At 38.2% G+C, this 15,261-nt stretch overlaps 1 protein-coding gene across 10 annotated transcripts in view; it reads left to right on the top strand.

Moving 5' to 3' along the window:
* Positions 1 to 350: 350 nt before the first annotated feature.
* BLTP1 (bridge-like lipid transfer protein family member 1) overlaps positions 351 to 15,261 on the top strand; it is a 204,441-nt gene continuing 189,530 nt past the window's right edge. For 9 of the 10 annotated variants that reach the window (XM_072788527.1, XM_072788528.1, XM_072788533.1 and 6 more), the window contains exons 1-2: positions 351 to 600; positions 3,107 to 3,187. The gene's annotated coding sequence lies outside the window, so the exon portion shown is untranslated. Of the gene's footprint in view, positions 601 to 2,631; positions 2,820 to 3,106; positions 3,188 to 15,261 lie in introns of all 10 variants that reach the window. The other variant, XM_072788526.1, reaches the window with a different exon arrangement.

Genomic DNA, 15,261 nt, shown 5'->3' with positions numbered 1-15,261 from the left:
TTCGGTACAATCAAACTCCCGGGATTGATAAGGTCAGAAGAGCATTGCTCTCTATTCCGAGAGGGTTCACTGCGCTTCCTAGCACCGGTCAGCTTCTCCTCTCCGTTCGCGCTCTGCGGGTTGCCGCGTCCCCGCGGCTCCGGGGTCGGAAAGGCCGGGCGCGGACACTCGCTCGGCGCGATCCCGCCCCTGACCTCCGCCCCTGATCTCCGCCCCACCGCCCAGACTCCACCCTCAGCCCCGGGACGGGCGGGGAGGGGTCGGGGGGAGGGGCCGGGGGCGGGGCGGGCGCCGCAGACTCCTGGGCGGGGCCAGGCTGGCGTACCGGCGTCATGACGCAAGACGCTACCAGTTGACGCAGCCGCAGTGACGCCTGGCCCCAGCTGGGACCCCTCCCATCCCTCTCCGCCCCTCGGTGTCAGTGGCCGGGGCCCTGGGCCGCACCTGTGGCTGCCGGCCGGGGTGGAGGGCTTGGAGGGTGTGGCGCGGGCAGAGTTTCGCGGCCCGGGTCCGGCTCGGCGCTGCTGCCGCTGCCCGAGGCCTGTGGGGTCCCTCGGAGAGAGGCCGGAGCGGTTCCAGGCTGCCCCGGCGCTCGCCCAGGTGAGGGGACGGGGTCGGACTGGGCAGGGCTGGGGTGAGAGGATTCCCATCATCTCTGGAATTCAGCCGGGTCGGAGTCTCGGGGGTTTGGCGTCGTCGCTGCTGTGTGTTGCGGTGTCGACTCATTTCTCAGTGTCTTGTACGGCCCCGGGACCTGTCGACCTGGTGTCGGAGGTCAGTGGGCAGGCCTGGAAGGGCCGTCGCGGTCAGATTGTTGGGGGCGCGGACGCAGGAGCGGCCTCTGTGGACGGCGATTCAGGCGGGTGGGCGGCGCCCGCGGCTGGTGCGTGGACTCGGCGGGCGGGAAGGACAGTGCACCTGCAGGCTCTGGCTTTAGCCTTGCCAGCAGCTCTGAGCTGCCGCGCCCCCGATAACGTAGGGTCTATTGACCGAGGGCAGTGAAGCCTTTGAGCCCCCTTTCCAATCCAGGCGTGGAGTGTTTTGTATTCCGAATTGGTGCTGGCCGAGTCTGCGCTATGGAAGAGTACATTTCGTCGGAAACATTATCTTTTGGTCAGAGGAAGGTGAAGGGAAGTTGGTTTTCCGTCTGCAGAATTTTGGCTCCCACCCACTCTCCCACACCTAACTCCCCATCCCACTGGCCTTAGTTTTGTCATTGGAAAGTTAGGGACGCTTGTTTTTCTTTCTTTTTTTTTTTTTTAAGATTTTATTTATTTATTCATGATAGACATAGGGGGAGAAAGAGGCAGAGACACAGGCAGAGGGAGAAGCAGGCTCCATGCAGGGAGCCTGATGTGGGACTTGATCCCGGGACTCCAGGATCGCGCCCTGGGCCAAAGGCAGGCGCTAAACCACTGCGCCACCCAGGGATCCTGGGACGCTTGTTAAATGGAAAGAGTTCTGGTAAATTTCCGCCCTAAGGAAATAGCCTTTTAATTGTCCAAGCGTGTAAGTTTCAACTGGTTTCATGTTGCTGCTTTCACTCTTTGCATGGCATTGAAGCGGATTTATTCTAAGTTAACCATAAACATTAAATATAAAATTAGGTGAATTAACCAGAATATTTATCTTAAACAGAATTGTTGAGTGGTACATATTTCATAGGCATGTTATCTCATTTAATCATCATAACAATCCTATCATATAAGGTCTTTTATTATCATTTCATAAAGATACAGCCCTAAAAATCAACTTGTTGAAAGTCAGGAGATGTGATTTAAACCAGATAATCTGACTCCAGTTTACAGTCCCTTAATCAGTATGCCTTATCATCTCCCAAGTATCTTAAGAGTTTGCAAGGTGATTTCCATTTGATGAAAAGTGTGCTATGTGCTTGGAATAGGAAGGAAACGGAGACATGATTTTTTAAAAAGATTTTTTTATTTATGATAGAGAGAGAGAGAGGGAGGGAGGCAGAGACACAGGAGGAGGGAGAAGCAGGCTCATGCAGGGAGCCCGACGTGGGACTCCATCCCAGGACTCGATTCTGAGACTTCAGTATTGCGCCCTGGGCCAAAGGCAGGCGCTAAACCGCTGAGCCACCCAGGGATCCCCCCTGAGACATGATTCTTGCCAGCAAAGACCCAACAGTCTGAGACAACAACTTTTTTAAGGTCACAGTTTGAGTATTTTTTTAAAGATTTTATTTATTTATTTATGAGAGAGACAGAGAGAGAGAGAGAGAGAAGCAGAGATACAGGCAGAGGGAGAAGCAGGCTCCTTGCAGGGAGCCCGATGTGGGCCTGGATCCCGGGACTCCAGGATCATGCCCTGGGCTGAAGGCAGGTGTTAAACCGCTGAGCCACCCAGGGATCCCCGATCCCTGAGTATATATATATATATTTTTTTTACAGATTTATTTATTTGTTTATTTGTTTTATTATTTATTTGTTTGTTGATTGAGAGCACACAAGGGAGCGTGCCCAGGGTGTGGGGCAGAGGAAGAGAGACAATCTCAAGCAGATTCTGAGTGCAGAGTCTGACAGGGGTCCTGATCTCATGATAATGAAATCATGACCTGATCCCAAACAGAGATGCTTTTTTTTTTTTTTTTTTTTTTTTTTTTTTAAGATTTTATTTATTAGAGAGGGGGAGAGAGAGAAGCAGAGGGAGAAGCAGGCTCCTCCACTCGATCCCGGGACTCCAGAATCACACCCTGGGCTGAAGGCGGCGCTAAACAGCTGAGCCACCGGGGCTGCCCCGGAGTCAGATGCTTAATGGACTGAGCCACCCAGGTGCCCCTTGAGTATGTTTTAAAGGTAGGATTTGACCTCTACAACTCTCTGACTATCCAGTCATGCTCTTTCCATGGGTATAGTGGTTTTTGAAACATTTAGAATGCTGTAGTTTGGAAACTGTGGTCTTATTCTAGATTTAGAAGTATTTCTTGTTTGGAAATTTTAAAGAAGGAAATGCAATTTTGGAGTACTATTAAAAACTTTACATGTGTGTGCGTTCACACACATGTAATCCAGTAATCTGAAATGGTGAAATGTGGTTAAGCCAGACTATCTTGTATAATTGGATAAAATGTTGTTCTTTTCAGGTTAAGATGAAACTCTGCAGGTAGACCTTCTGAAGATAAGGAAGAAGAAAAACAACATTACAGACTCTGAAAAAAATTTGGGTAAATATTTTGGCTAAATTTTAAAAAAAATCTGATTTCTATTTAAAGCTGAGATAAAGGAAATCTTTTTCTGCTTTAGTTGTGTTTTAATCTTCTTAATTGGTCAAGGAGTAGAGGTTGGGGGGGTGTATAATATGACCTGCCATTTCTTTTATATGACTTTTGAATTGTTGATACCCGACTGACAAGTCAAGTGCATAGTTTGTGTATTGGCAGGAGAAAGCCAAGGGAAACTTTGGCTTGATTCTTGATCAAGTATCAACATTTTTTCCCCCTCTTTTGCTTGTTCATTTATCTGTCCATATTATAAAGAGTTTTCGAAGAAGTGAAGAAAATTAGTTTGGTTTGTTCTTTACAGAAAACTGGGTATGATTGAACTCAAGTATATTTTTTATTATCAGTTCTATGGAAAATCATAGAAGACATGGTTAAACATGATGAAGAAATAATTCATTTCACTAATATTTATTGAGTATCATATACCTTATTTCAGGCACTATTTCAGTTTTTTTAAGTATTAGAGTAGTAGTCATCATGGCCCTGGAAAGTCTAGAGTATTTTTTCAAGGTAATATTTTTGTGAAATACCATACATTTTTTTTGAGTTTCAGATGCAAAGATATTTTTGGTTTATGTAAAAGACTTGGAAAACACTACCCATATGGTAAATATTTGTATTTATAACAAATCTTTCATAACTTTAGTTCATAAATGAAGGTACTTTAAGGTACTGTGGGAAAATAGGATTCTTATAGTCTTCATTTTAGCATACTCTTTCATGTTAAAGATAGTGATAGAATTTGAAAAATTTCATGAAAGATTAAGAAAATTAACTCTTTCATTTGAGAAAATTGCAGGCAATTTGTAAATAACATATAGAAGTGACATGGTCAAGCAACAGTCTGGGGATGAATTGAAAGAGTGATGAACTTGGCAGAGTGGTTGGTGATCATTTAGAGGTTATTGTAATAATCCAGGTGGCAAATGAGAACCAGAAGTATAGTGATGCAAATTGGAATTAAGGATGGAGATGGATTAGACAGAGGCAAAGGACATGTACTGGGTAGAACTTGGTAGGCTTGAGGGAGAGTAGAGTCAGGATAATTTCTAGTTACTGTCATGTTCAAGCACATAATTAATGTTCAATAAATATTTGAAAGATAACTCAATTTTATGATCTCTGGCTTGGGAAACCGAGTGGGGCCAATTACTATGGCAGTATAGGAAGAACAATAGATTTGGAAACCTGGTTGGAGAAGACCAGTTTGGGGCTATAGTTATGAGGCATCTGTGACTTCCAAGAAATGTCATTAGGAAGTTGTATATATGGATCTTAGTTAAGAATATCCAACTGGAAACATAAAATTTAGTTTCGTATTATAGGTGTTGGTTAAAAGCAATGGGACTGGATGAGATTACTCAGGGAAAAATAATGTAAAGTAAAAGAAGAGAAATGAGGATGGGGAACACTAATAAATCAGATGGAAGGAAAACACACCTCAAAGGAGATGAATGAAAAAAAAAAGAGATGAATGAGTAGATAAGAAAGCAGGAGAATTACAGAAGTTAGTGGGAGTACTGAGTTTGGAGAAAGGGAACAATTAAGTATCTTTGAGACATTAAATGACAGGAAAAGTATCCATTGAACATGTCAAGAAGTTGTTGACCGGAGCAAGAGCAATTATATATGTGGAGCCAGTTCACACTGGGTAAGAGATAAGAAAATTGAAATAGCTGATGTCATTTACTCTTTCAGAAAGTTTGGTTTCAAGTGGAATAGAGAGAGGATAGCTAGAGATAGGAGTTTGAGAGAGAGTTTTTTGTTTTCTAGAGGTATAGATAATATGACTTATAATCTTTATTCGCTGAGGATAAAAAAAAACCATCAGAAATAAAATTTGAGGACAGAAGAATGAGGGAAAATAATTAATCACTGACTAAGCTGGAAAGGATGGAATATTAGGATTCAGGTCAAGGGAACTTTAGATAGACTTCTAAGATAGGAGGTAAGGAGGTGGTGATGGTTATAGACACAGATCTTCTTTTATAGGCGGCAGGGTAGAGGTTGCTCTAGAGTCCATTCGGAAGACTTCCAGTTAGAATAGAGAGAGGAAATGGTTCACTCATATAATTGGTAATCTTCTTGGTGTGTTATTACTGATTCCTCAACTTTTGGTAAGTTGGAGGAGAGTAGAGTGCAGTAGTTTAGCTTAACATGACAAGTATGAACCATTAGGGTAGAGATAACTTGCAGTTATCTTGCAAAATTAGTTTTATCATATTTTGTATTAGTTATCTATTGCCGAGTAACAAATTATACCTGAATCTAGTGGTCTAAAATATTTAGTATCTCAGTCTCTGTGGGTCTGGATTTGAGCATGCCTAAAAACTGGTTCCCTCTGGTCTTAGGGTCTCTCAGGAGGTTGCAGCCAAAATCTTGGCTGGGACTTTAGTTGTCTCAACTGTGGCTAAAGGATTTGCTTCCATGATGGTTCACTCACATGGCTATTGGCTGGAGGCCTCAAATCCTCAACATGTGAACCTCTCCAGGCCTTTTAAGTGTCCTAACAAGGCAGCTGATTTCCCCCTGGAATAGATGATCCAAGAGAGCAAAGAGGAAGATGTGGTGCCATTTTTGACTTACACACCATTGCTTCTGTCATGTTCTTTTAGAACCGTATCACTAAGTCCAGCCCACACTTCAAAGGAGGAATTAATTAAGTTTCGTCTCTTGTAGGGAGGAATATTAAAGAATTTTTGGATATTTAAAAACTACCATATGTCTTTTAGCAATTGTCAAGTTCTTTAGGGTCAAATAAGCTTTTTCAAAGTACATAAATATAGCCTTTATGGCCAGTTGAGAGAGAGGTTCTAGAAAAGTGGGGAGGTGGTTAAGTCAGATTTGGCTCACTTTATAAATTGGCCTTCTGTGCTGCTAATCAGTCTCTATAACTTGATGTATTACCACTTGGTTATTTAAAAAACAGTGTTGACCTCTGATTTAATGGAGGATCCTTTCAGGAGAAGAAATGCCATAGTGGGAAAAATATGTTTTTTATAGCAAAATATTAATTTTGGTAGCATTCATAGTAGCTTCTAAATGTAGAGCTGGGAGGAAGGAATTCATTTTTCATATAAAGAAACTGAGAATGAAGAGATAATTACTGAGGTCATATCTTAATTATGTTTGTGCTTAGCTTCTCAGTGCCATATTTTTCTCATCTGTAAAGTGGGGAATTGTAAATGAACAGTTATTTATGACAATTAAATGATTAAATACATATAACATGTTTAGAACAGTGTCTAGGACACAGTAAGCATTGAATAAATGTTATAGCCATTGTTATGGTAGCTGTATTTTTATCATTTTAATGGTGAATTAATACCATGGAATGAACATTTCAAAGAGAGGAGAACATTGACCAAAATGTTTAAAGTTTAAACTTTAGATTACTGATCTTATTGTACTTTGTCACATTTTATGTATATGTAAAGTATATTTCTATTCATATCCATTTTTTTCTATCCGTACTCATTTAAAATGAGAGTGTTGGTAAGTATGATGAGAGTGTGGCCAGTTTCTTTTTCCTTCTTCCCACACCCAAAGACCCTATTTTGTTGGGCCAGTAGTTTGAATTTTTTTTTAATTTTTATTTATTTATGAGAGAGAGAGAGAGAGAGAGGCAGAGACACAGGCAGAGGGAGAAGCAGGCTCCATGCACCGGGAGCCCAACGTGGGATTCGATCCCGGGTCTCCAGGATCGCGCCCTGGGCCAAAGGCAGGCGCCAAACCGCTGCGCCACCCAGGGATCCCTGAATATGTATTTGGTAGAGTTTTCTGACAGAAGTGACAGAAGGTAGAAGATAAAAGAGAAGCGTAAGGGCCAGATAGGCAAAAGGAAATAGTTTTATTACTAAAATCCTATAGAATTTTATTTTACTGGTGCTTTTTAGTGTTATGGCTTCTGGTGTATTTTTAATGAAAATGATATATTTAATTCTTAATTAAAAGAATTAAAGGAAACTTACAGAGTGTGTTCACTAGTTAGTACAAAAAGGGACGACAGAACCCCACAACCAGTATATGGGTTGTAGAAGTGGGAGGATTAAACCTTTCACTTACTAGTTACTGTTCATCTCTTTGTATTACTGACCATATCAAGGAATATGATGAAGGTAGTAATTAGTTCTAGTGGACTATTTAAAGCAGGCTATATTTAAAAATCATGGTTTCTTCTAGATTTGGAGAAGTTGAAGTCAGTTCTTTTTACCCTTTTAATAGATACGTTTTCTATAGATTTTTAAAATATTTGTTTTGTTTTTGCTTTTAGTAAGTATTTAGGTAAACCAGCATAAAATTATGGCTATAGAAGTCAGGTTCCCAAAAGTGCAACATTATTGTTGAATGATATGATTTCTTAGATGTTAAAAATTCTTCCGCATATAATATAAAGAACCATTATTGTAGTGTAGCTTATGATGTTAAAAGCATGTTTAATTTGCTAATTTATAGTGTTTGAATTGTCACTCACCATTTCTTTAGCAATGGTTGCCTGGTGACTAGTGTATTTTGATATTTGATCTGCTTCTAAGAATCATGTTCACTGGTATTTGTAGAACTATGTTATTTATATTAACTTAATACTTTCTTGATTGTTATTTATGCCAATTAATTTTTTTGGTTTTAAAATTCTGTTATTAAATATATATTTTTCTCATATATTGTGAAGAAAGAAATACATTTTAGTCATTGTTTACTGGTATGCATTTTATTTTTCTTAGCTTTCACCTTTTTTTGTTCAGTTGGTTTTTTTTTTTTAAGAACATTAATAATAGTAGCTTAGCTACCATTGTTGTAATGTTTCTTGTCAAGCACTGTAGTATGAGTTTTATGTTTGCTTTGTGTTTTTAATGCTTTCAGCATCTCTTCAAGGAAGACATGGCCATGTGGAAACAGGCTCTGAGGTGCAGTAACTTGCTCAAGTTATATCCTGGCTAAGGAAGGAATTAAAGGGATGGACCGAGCTTTCCATTTCAAATTTGGCTTTAAATCCTAGTCTAGTTCCAGGATACTAGATGATTTCTGTAATTTCTGATGGAATGTTATTTTATCACTTAATTCTGTTGGGTTTTAGAGTTAGTGAATTGTGTTTGTTACACATAGAATCCTGAGACTGAAAGGGATCTGGAATAAGTCTTTCTAGGCAGAGAGGATTATATACCTGGTCTGACTTAAGAGGATAATTGTCTGTCTTGTTTGTTTAAATTAATAGAATAGGACGTTATATATTTTTGCTTGATGTGTACAAAGCTACTGCCCTGGCCAAAATTGTTAAGGAAATTAAGTTTGCTTTTGTTGCCCACCATCTCCTTTTTAAGATTTCTCCCATCTTGGGAATCTTGGGCCTTTCATGATATCCCTGGATCCTGCTTGTCAGTGAGAAAAGTCATCCGGTAAATTAATTTACACTAATAATACATGGTAATAATTAATGGTAGCTATTACTGAGGTACTTTAGTTTGCATTTTAAGAGAGAATATTGGTTAATACTCCATTTAAAGAAATGGGTGGTAAAATTTTAGGCTTTTGTATCCTGATGAGTAAAATATTTTAGGCAGGGGGGCTTTTCAAATCACTGTATACTTATTTTAAGTGAGATGTTTCATTATAGTAGGTATGTCTATTTTCTGTACTTATTGATGTAGCATCATGGAGTTGGAAGGAACATCACATTTCAGGCCACTTACCTTTAGATTGGTGAGTGGTCATTGTTCTAAATGAGTAGCTCAAATGTTCTACTCATTCTTGAAACTTACTTTGAATAAAAATTTTGTGATCTGGTTTATGTTTTGCTTTTGTTTGGGGATGTCAATATGCCATAGTAGAGATGAGCAGTCTGTTTAGATAGTGTTTTTATTTACTGAGACATTTGGGTCAATTACATGGCTTCTTAACTGCAAGGAGGATGTAAATGACTTTGAAATTGGCAACTTTGTTACATATAAGCAGAAACCAAACAGCTGAAAAACATAATTATATATTCTGAAACACTTAATGTAGATTAGTAAAATTGGGCCCAAGGGCAGATAACGTAAAAATATGTAAGGTGCATACCTCATAGAATTTCTAGTATAGGGTATGGCTATGTTCTAATAGATGGTTAATTTTACCTGATGATGAAGAGAATATCGTTGTTGATGAAGTTCAAAGGGAAACTGTAAAGTTGATTTTCCAACTCTTAAAACCCATGTAATTTCTTTTATAGAAAAGAACTGTAATTAATTCCAAATAACTTTAATATAATGATCTGAAGATATGTGAACACATTTTATCCAAAGATTTGTGACTTCATTGTTGTATGAGATATTTGAGAATGATTAAATTTTTTTCACATTTTTGTTGTATTTGAAATTGGGTTATTAAAAAGTTGAATATCCTTTTCTTAAACTCAAGCAAATAAAAACCAGATTTTCTTGAGACTGAAAAGATCATTTAGGAATCTCTTTGGCCCTAGGTACATTGTGAATACTCATTTTTGGCAATAGTTTATAATTATGTACTTTTTATAATGATACATTTATTTCATTCATTTCTGAAACAAGTATTGAGAGACTGCTGTATATAGGAACTTGGTTGGGTATGGCACTTAAATGAGTAGGGCAAACTCATCTTTAAGAACAGCTGTCTAGTTGGGGGGGGGACAGACTTCTGAAGTGATAATTATGATATGATAACTGGGAAGATACAGACAGTGATTAAAACAGCCTTTCTTTAGCATTTTCTGTATTGCCAGACATCCTACTAAAGATTATTATAAATATTCCAAATCTTAAACTTAATACTCAAGTCCTTAGCTGTTTTGTAGAATCTTTAAGCTCAATAAATATTTATTGAATGGACAAACAAAAAAAATAACCCTACATTATAATGCAACTGTCTTAAGTATGTTGCTCCAAAAAATCAGAATCAAATATATACTTTCCTATGACAGTTCCAGAGAAAGCTCTGGCTCTTTATAACTAAGTCTTCTCACATCGTAGGTAATATGTATTTTTTAAAGATTTTATTTATTTACTCATGAGAGACACAAAGAGAGGCAGAGGAAGAAGCAGGCTCCCTGTGGGGAGCCTGATGTGGGACTTGATTCTGGAACCCCAGGATCATGCCCTGAGCCGAAGGCAGACACTCAACCACTGAGCCACCCAGGTGTCCTTCATAGGTAATATTATATAGACATATTGCAGTTTAAGCCTGGTATAGGAAAACCTTTTTTTTTTTTCTGAAATCCTATGTCAAATTATGGGGCGATCTCTCTCTCATAGGAGTCATGTAGCCCTGGAAGAAAGTTAACCAGTGCAGTGAGGTTTTCTTGAGAAGCTGTGGGCAGGTACACAGATCATCCAGTTTCCCCCACTCCTCTTTTCTAAGGTAATCAAGTAATTGTTGCTGAGGTAGGGTGGAGTTGGGTGACTTGGGGTAAGCTGTGGTGATGAAGGCCCTCTCATCCATATTTCCTTTCACCTACCACCCTAGGGCCATTCTTCTGACAGCTGTTATGAACACAAATTAAAGACTAAGAAAAATAGAAAAATAGAAGAGGAGTAGAAACTGTAGAAGTAATGGGATTAGAACCAAAAAACGGGAGTAGTAAAAAATCAAAGAAAAAATGAATGAAATAGAAGTTTTAGATAAATATGAATTTGAGTTTTTCAAAAATATATAGAAGCCACCAGATTCTCTCATCTTTCTGTCTCCAAATCTCCCCATATGTGGGTCTTTCCTTTCTCTTTCTTCCTGTTCAGATGAAGGAAATGTTTCTTTCTGTCAAACCCTGTTTCAAAACCCAGCATATATATGCCTTGAATTAAAGCAAACTTTCAAAAAATATTAAGTATTTAATACTGTGTCCTTTAAATTGTATGATTTCATGATCTCTTTATTTTTAAAAACATTTTATTCATGAGAGACAGAGAGTGAGAGGCAGAGACATAGGCAGAGGGAGAGAAGTAGGCTCCTCAGAGAGCCAATGTGGGACTCAATCCCAGGACTCCGGGATCACACCCTGAGCTGAGGGCAGATGCTCAACCCCTGAGCCACCCACGTGTCTCATGATCTCTTTAAAGTACAGAATCTTTTTTCATGTAATAGAAAACTGTCCTCACATTTATAGGACCGATAACAAAAAAAAAGGGGCCTTAGTTTGGGTTTCCTCAGAAAAAGCTGGGTAAGCTTTCAAGTACAGATAGTTTATTTGGGAAGTGATCACAGGAAACACTGGTAGCAGGATGGGGAAGTAAGAAAGGAAAGGGACTGAAGTCAATAAAGGTTATTCCTAGCAGTTACCACTGTGGGCATTGGAGCTCACGCTCTCGGAGACCAAATAAAATATGTCTCAGGGTTACTCCAAACTAAGAGCAAGGAAGCTGTAGGTGTATATCCAACACTTTCCTAGCCATCATTAACATAAACTGGCATTTCTAGCTTGTCCTAATTATAAGCTGAGGTGTTTCTGCAGTCAAAAAGCAGTCTTCAGTAAGATGTTATAGGTGTTCAAAGTGAGCAATCTTGTGTGTAGAGGTGAATGCCTATATGAATAAGACACCAAAGCATTGGTTGCCATTACAAAAATTTATACAGTGTGTTATTTCTACGTGCTAGATGCTATTCTCAATGCTTTACATGTACAAATTAATCAATTCTCACTATTCAGTTCTGTGATGTAGAAGGTATAAGAAGTGTTCTTGTTTTATAGATGAGTGAATAGAGCACAGAGAGGTTAAATAACTTGACTCTGGTCACTCAGCTACAGTGTTAGAACTGTTCTTTTTTTTTTTTTTAAGATTTTTTATTTATTCGTGAGACACACACACAGAGAGAGAGAGAGAGAGAGAGATTCAGAGACACAGACAGAGGGAGAAGCAGACTCCATGCAGGGAGCCCGATGTGGGACTTGATCCCAGGACTCTAGGATCACACCCTGTGCCGAAGGCAGGCTTAAAGCACTGAGCCACCCAGGCGTCCCATGAACTGTTAGTTCTAATTTAGATAGGCTAGTACAGAATCTGTGTTCTTAATCCATATAATCCAGAACAATGCAGTCTGAAGCAGGATTTTTTTTTTTAAAGTAGGCTTAACGCAGGGCTTGAACTCAAATTCATGAACCTGAGATCAAGATCTGAGCTGAGACCAAGAGTTGGATGCTTAATCAACTGAGTCACCCAGGTGCCCCCCCCCCAACTTTTTTTTTTGGCGGGGGGGACTTTAAAATTTTATGATGTATGTATTTGGGAGAAACAGAGAGAGGGAGCTTATGAATGGGGGTGGGAGGAGAAGAGGTTGAGGGACAAACAGACTCTCTGCTGAGCATAGAGCCCAATATGGGGCTCATCTCAGGACCCAGAGATCATGACCTGAGCCAAAATGAAGAGTCAGACATTAACTGATTGAGCTACTCAGGTGCTCCGTTTTTAGAGCTCTTTTGATGCTGTCTTTCTTTAATAACTGCCTCTTCCTTGTCCCTTGCCCAATCTCTTCCTTATAGTGTTCTTTACCTCCTTCCTTGATGCAGCTTTTCTGCTGGCCCTTTCCAGAACAGTACAGCTATTCTCCCTTCCGTTCTTACCCTCAAGGTTATCAAATCAAATAATTCTTGCAAAGGTGTTAACTGATCTTTCTGATGTCATGATGAAATTTGTTATTGCTCAGTATTTGCATTTTAATTTTTTAAAGACACAAGTGAGAACTGAAGAAAGACATGATGGTAGAATGACAGATGCCAGAGTTGTTATTTTTGGGTTTGGAGATCTATTTGTAAGGAGAGACCATGAGATATGTGCTTGATTAAGAAAAGCCTCTTTCTAACCTGTTATTTCCTGTCTTCCAGCCACCACGCTCCCTTTTTCTTTTTAAATTATGGAAGTATTATATGCCAATTGTAAAACATTTAAGCAATACCTAAGTATCAAGAGTAAAAGTGAACATTCTGCTTCACTGATTCTTTTCCTTCCCCTGAAATCTTTGCCACTACTCTCTCTATAGGTAACCATTCATGGAATTGCTAGTGTTTATGCAAATTTAAAAAAATGTGTACACACACATACTTTATATTTGTGCATACATATACATATATGTGTATATATAGGGTATATACATGTAACATATATATAATGGATAGTCTTTTTTCTTTTAAACATAAATGCAATACTATACATTTTGTTTCTCACCTTGCTTTTTCCCTGCTAACATTGCATATATTCTGGACATTTCCGTGTATCAGCCCATATAGAGAACTATCTCAGTCTTTTAGAAAGGTTCCATGCATCTTATTTCCCAGGAAAGTATACCATAATTTATTTAACTATTTTCCTATTAGTCGACCTCTTTTCAAATTTCCCAGTGTACTTATATAATGCTGCAGTAATTATTCTTGAAAAACATCCTTTTGTGCCTGAGTGTTTATAAGAGAGTCCTAGAACTGATATGTCCAATTTAAAGTGTACACATTTTTATAGTATCTGATAAATTATTTTTCCCAAAGATAGTTTATGCCTATCAACTATGTATGAATGCCCATTCTCCCATATTTTTGCCAATATAGTTGTTTGCAGTCTTTCTTATTTTCACTTAATATGACTACTGGGTGGCAAATGGGGATTATCTCCAATTGCTAGTGATAGTATCTTCTTCTGTAAATTGACTATATATTTTGGTGATTTTCCTATCATATTATTTGTATTTTTTGTTGTGATTTATAGAATGGCTTCCATTTTTGAAGGACCAAATTAAGTTTTGGAATTCTATCTCTGTAAGTGTTAATGCAAGTATTAGGTGTTTGATAATTTTATTTTCTTTATGCTAGTGAGACAGAAATAAAATTGAACGTAGTATTTGAAAAGATTTTATAGGTAATTCATTTTGAAAAGTAATTTTTTGGAAAGGTATTTCCTAAAATGGCATAGTAGTGGTAGTGCTAAATTAGGAACTTTAAGTCTCTGGTTTGTGCTATTTTTGCTTGAACTATTTCACATTTTCATGCTTTTCTTTGTACGTTGCTAAAAGAATAACCGTCAAAATTTCTGTTCTAATGTGGACAGTTTTGAAGTGAATATAATGGATTCAGGAAAAATGAAGAGAATATAGATGAATTATGGAAATACTGAGAGAGCTTGTGTTGAAACATGTAGATCAATGTTACTATCTTATGTGCTGGATAAAAATACCATTTAAAATGATGTGATACTTGAAAACAATGGCTATGTTCAAAGGCACCATCACAGGTATTGTGGATACAAAGGTGAATAAAACAATTCTTATTGGTCATAATCTATTGGTAGAGAGAATCAAGATAGATTAGGTTCAGATTGTGCATCTTTGGCAGGCATTTAGAAGTGAGGCTGTGTTCCTCTATTACGATGGTAGCTATATTTGTGGTGAGCATAGCATAATGCATGGAGAAGTTGAGCACTGTGTTGTATACCTGAAATGAATGTAACATTGTATGTCAACTGTAATCAAAAAAATTTTAAGAAGGAGTGCACAATTCAGATTTATCTTAATATTGATGGTGTCTGATCACTTAACTAAATTTCACAAAGTTCCTCCTTCATCATTAATAATTTTGATGGGAGTTATTTTGAGTAGGAGAATCTTGTTACTTATCAAAATTTAATTGATTATATTGATATGGATTCATAGGTTCTTTTTATTAAATGGGTTGTAATCTATTACTATTATTTATTTTGATGCTTAAATTGCCCCAGATTTTTCCAGTGGAAGCCTCTTCAAGCTGATTTCTGTGTCCTTTTGACAAGTTCCCATCATTCTTCAGGTATTTCTTTACCTTCTGGAAAACAAGGCTCATCTTGAGTTTCCTTGACCTACTTGTGGAATTAGTCATTTCTTCAAGGAGCCCTGTTTCCTTTTGATAGAAAATGGTTTTTAGAAGCAAAGTTTTCTACTCATTTTAATTGTGGTGTTGCTGCTTTCAGACCTTTTAATGAGCATATGTACATACATACATATACACATTTATAGCCATATTTATTTGTATACTTATATTGAAAACTATACTTTTA

This window comes from Canis lupus, chromosome 20, assembly GCF_048164855.1.
Source record: "Canis lupus baileyi chromosome 20, mCanLup2.hap1, whole genome shotgun sequence".
NCBI lineage: Eukaryota > Metazoa > Chordata > Mammalia > Carnivora > Canidae > Canis > Canis lupus.
Note: the sequence above shows the minus strand (reverse complement) of the source record. Positions and strands in the feature narration are given on the sequence as shown.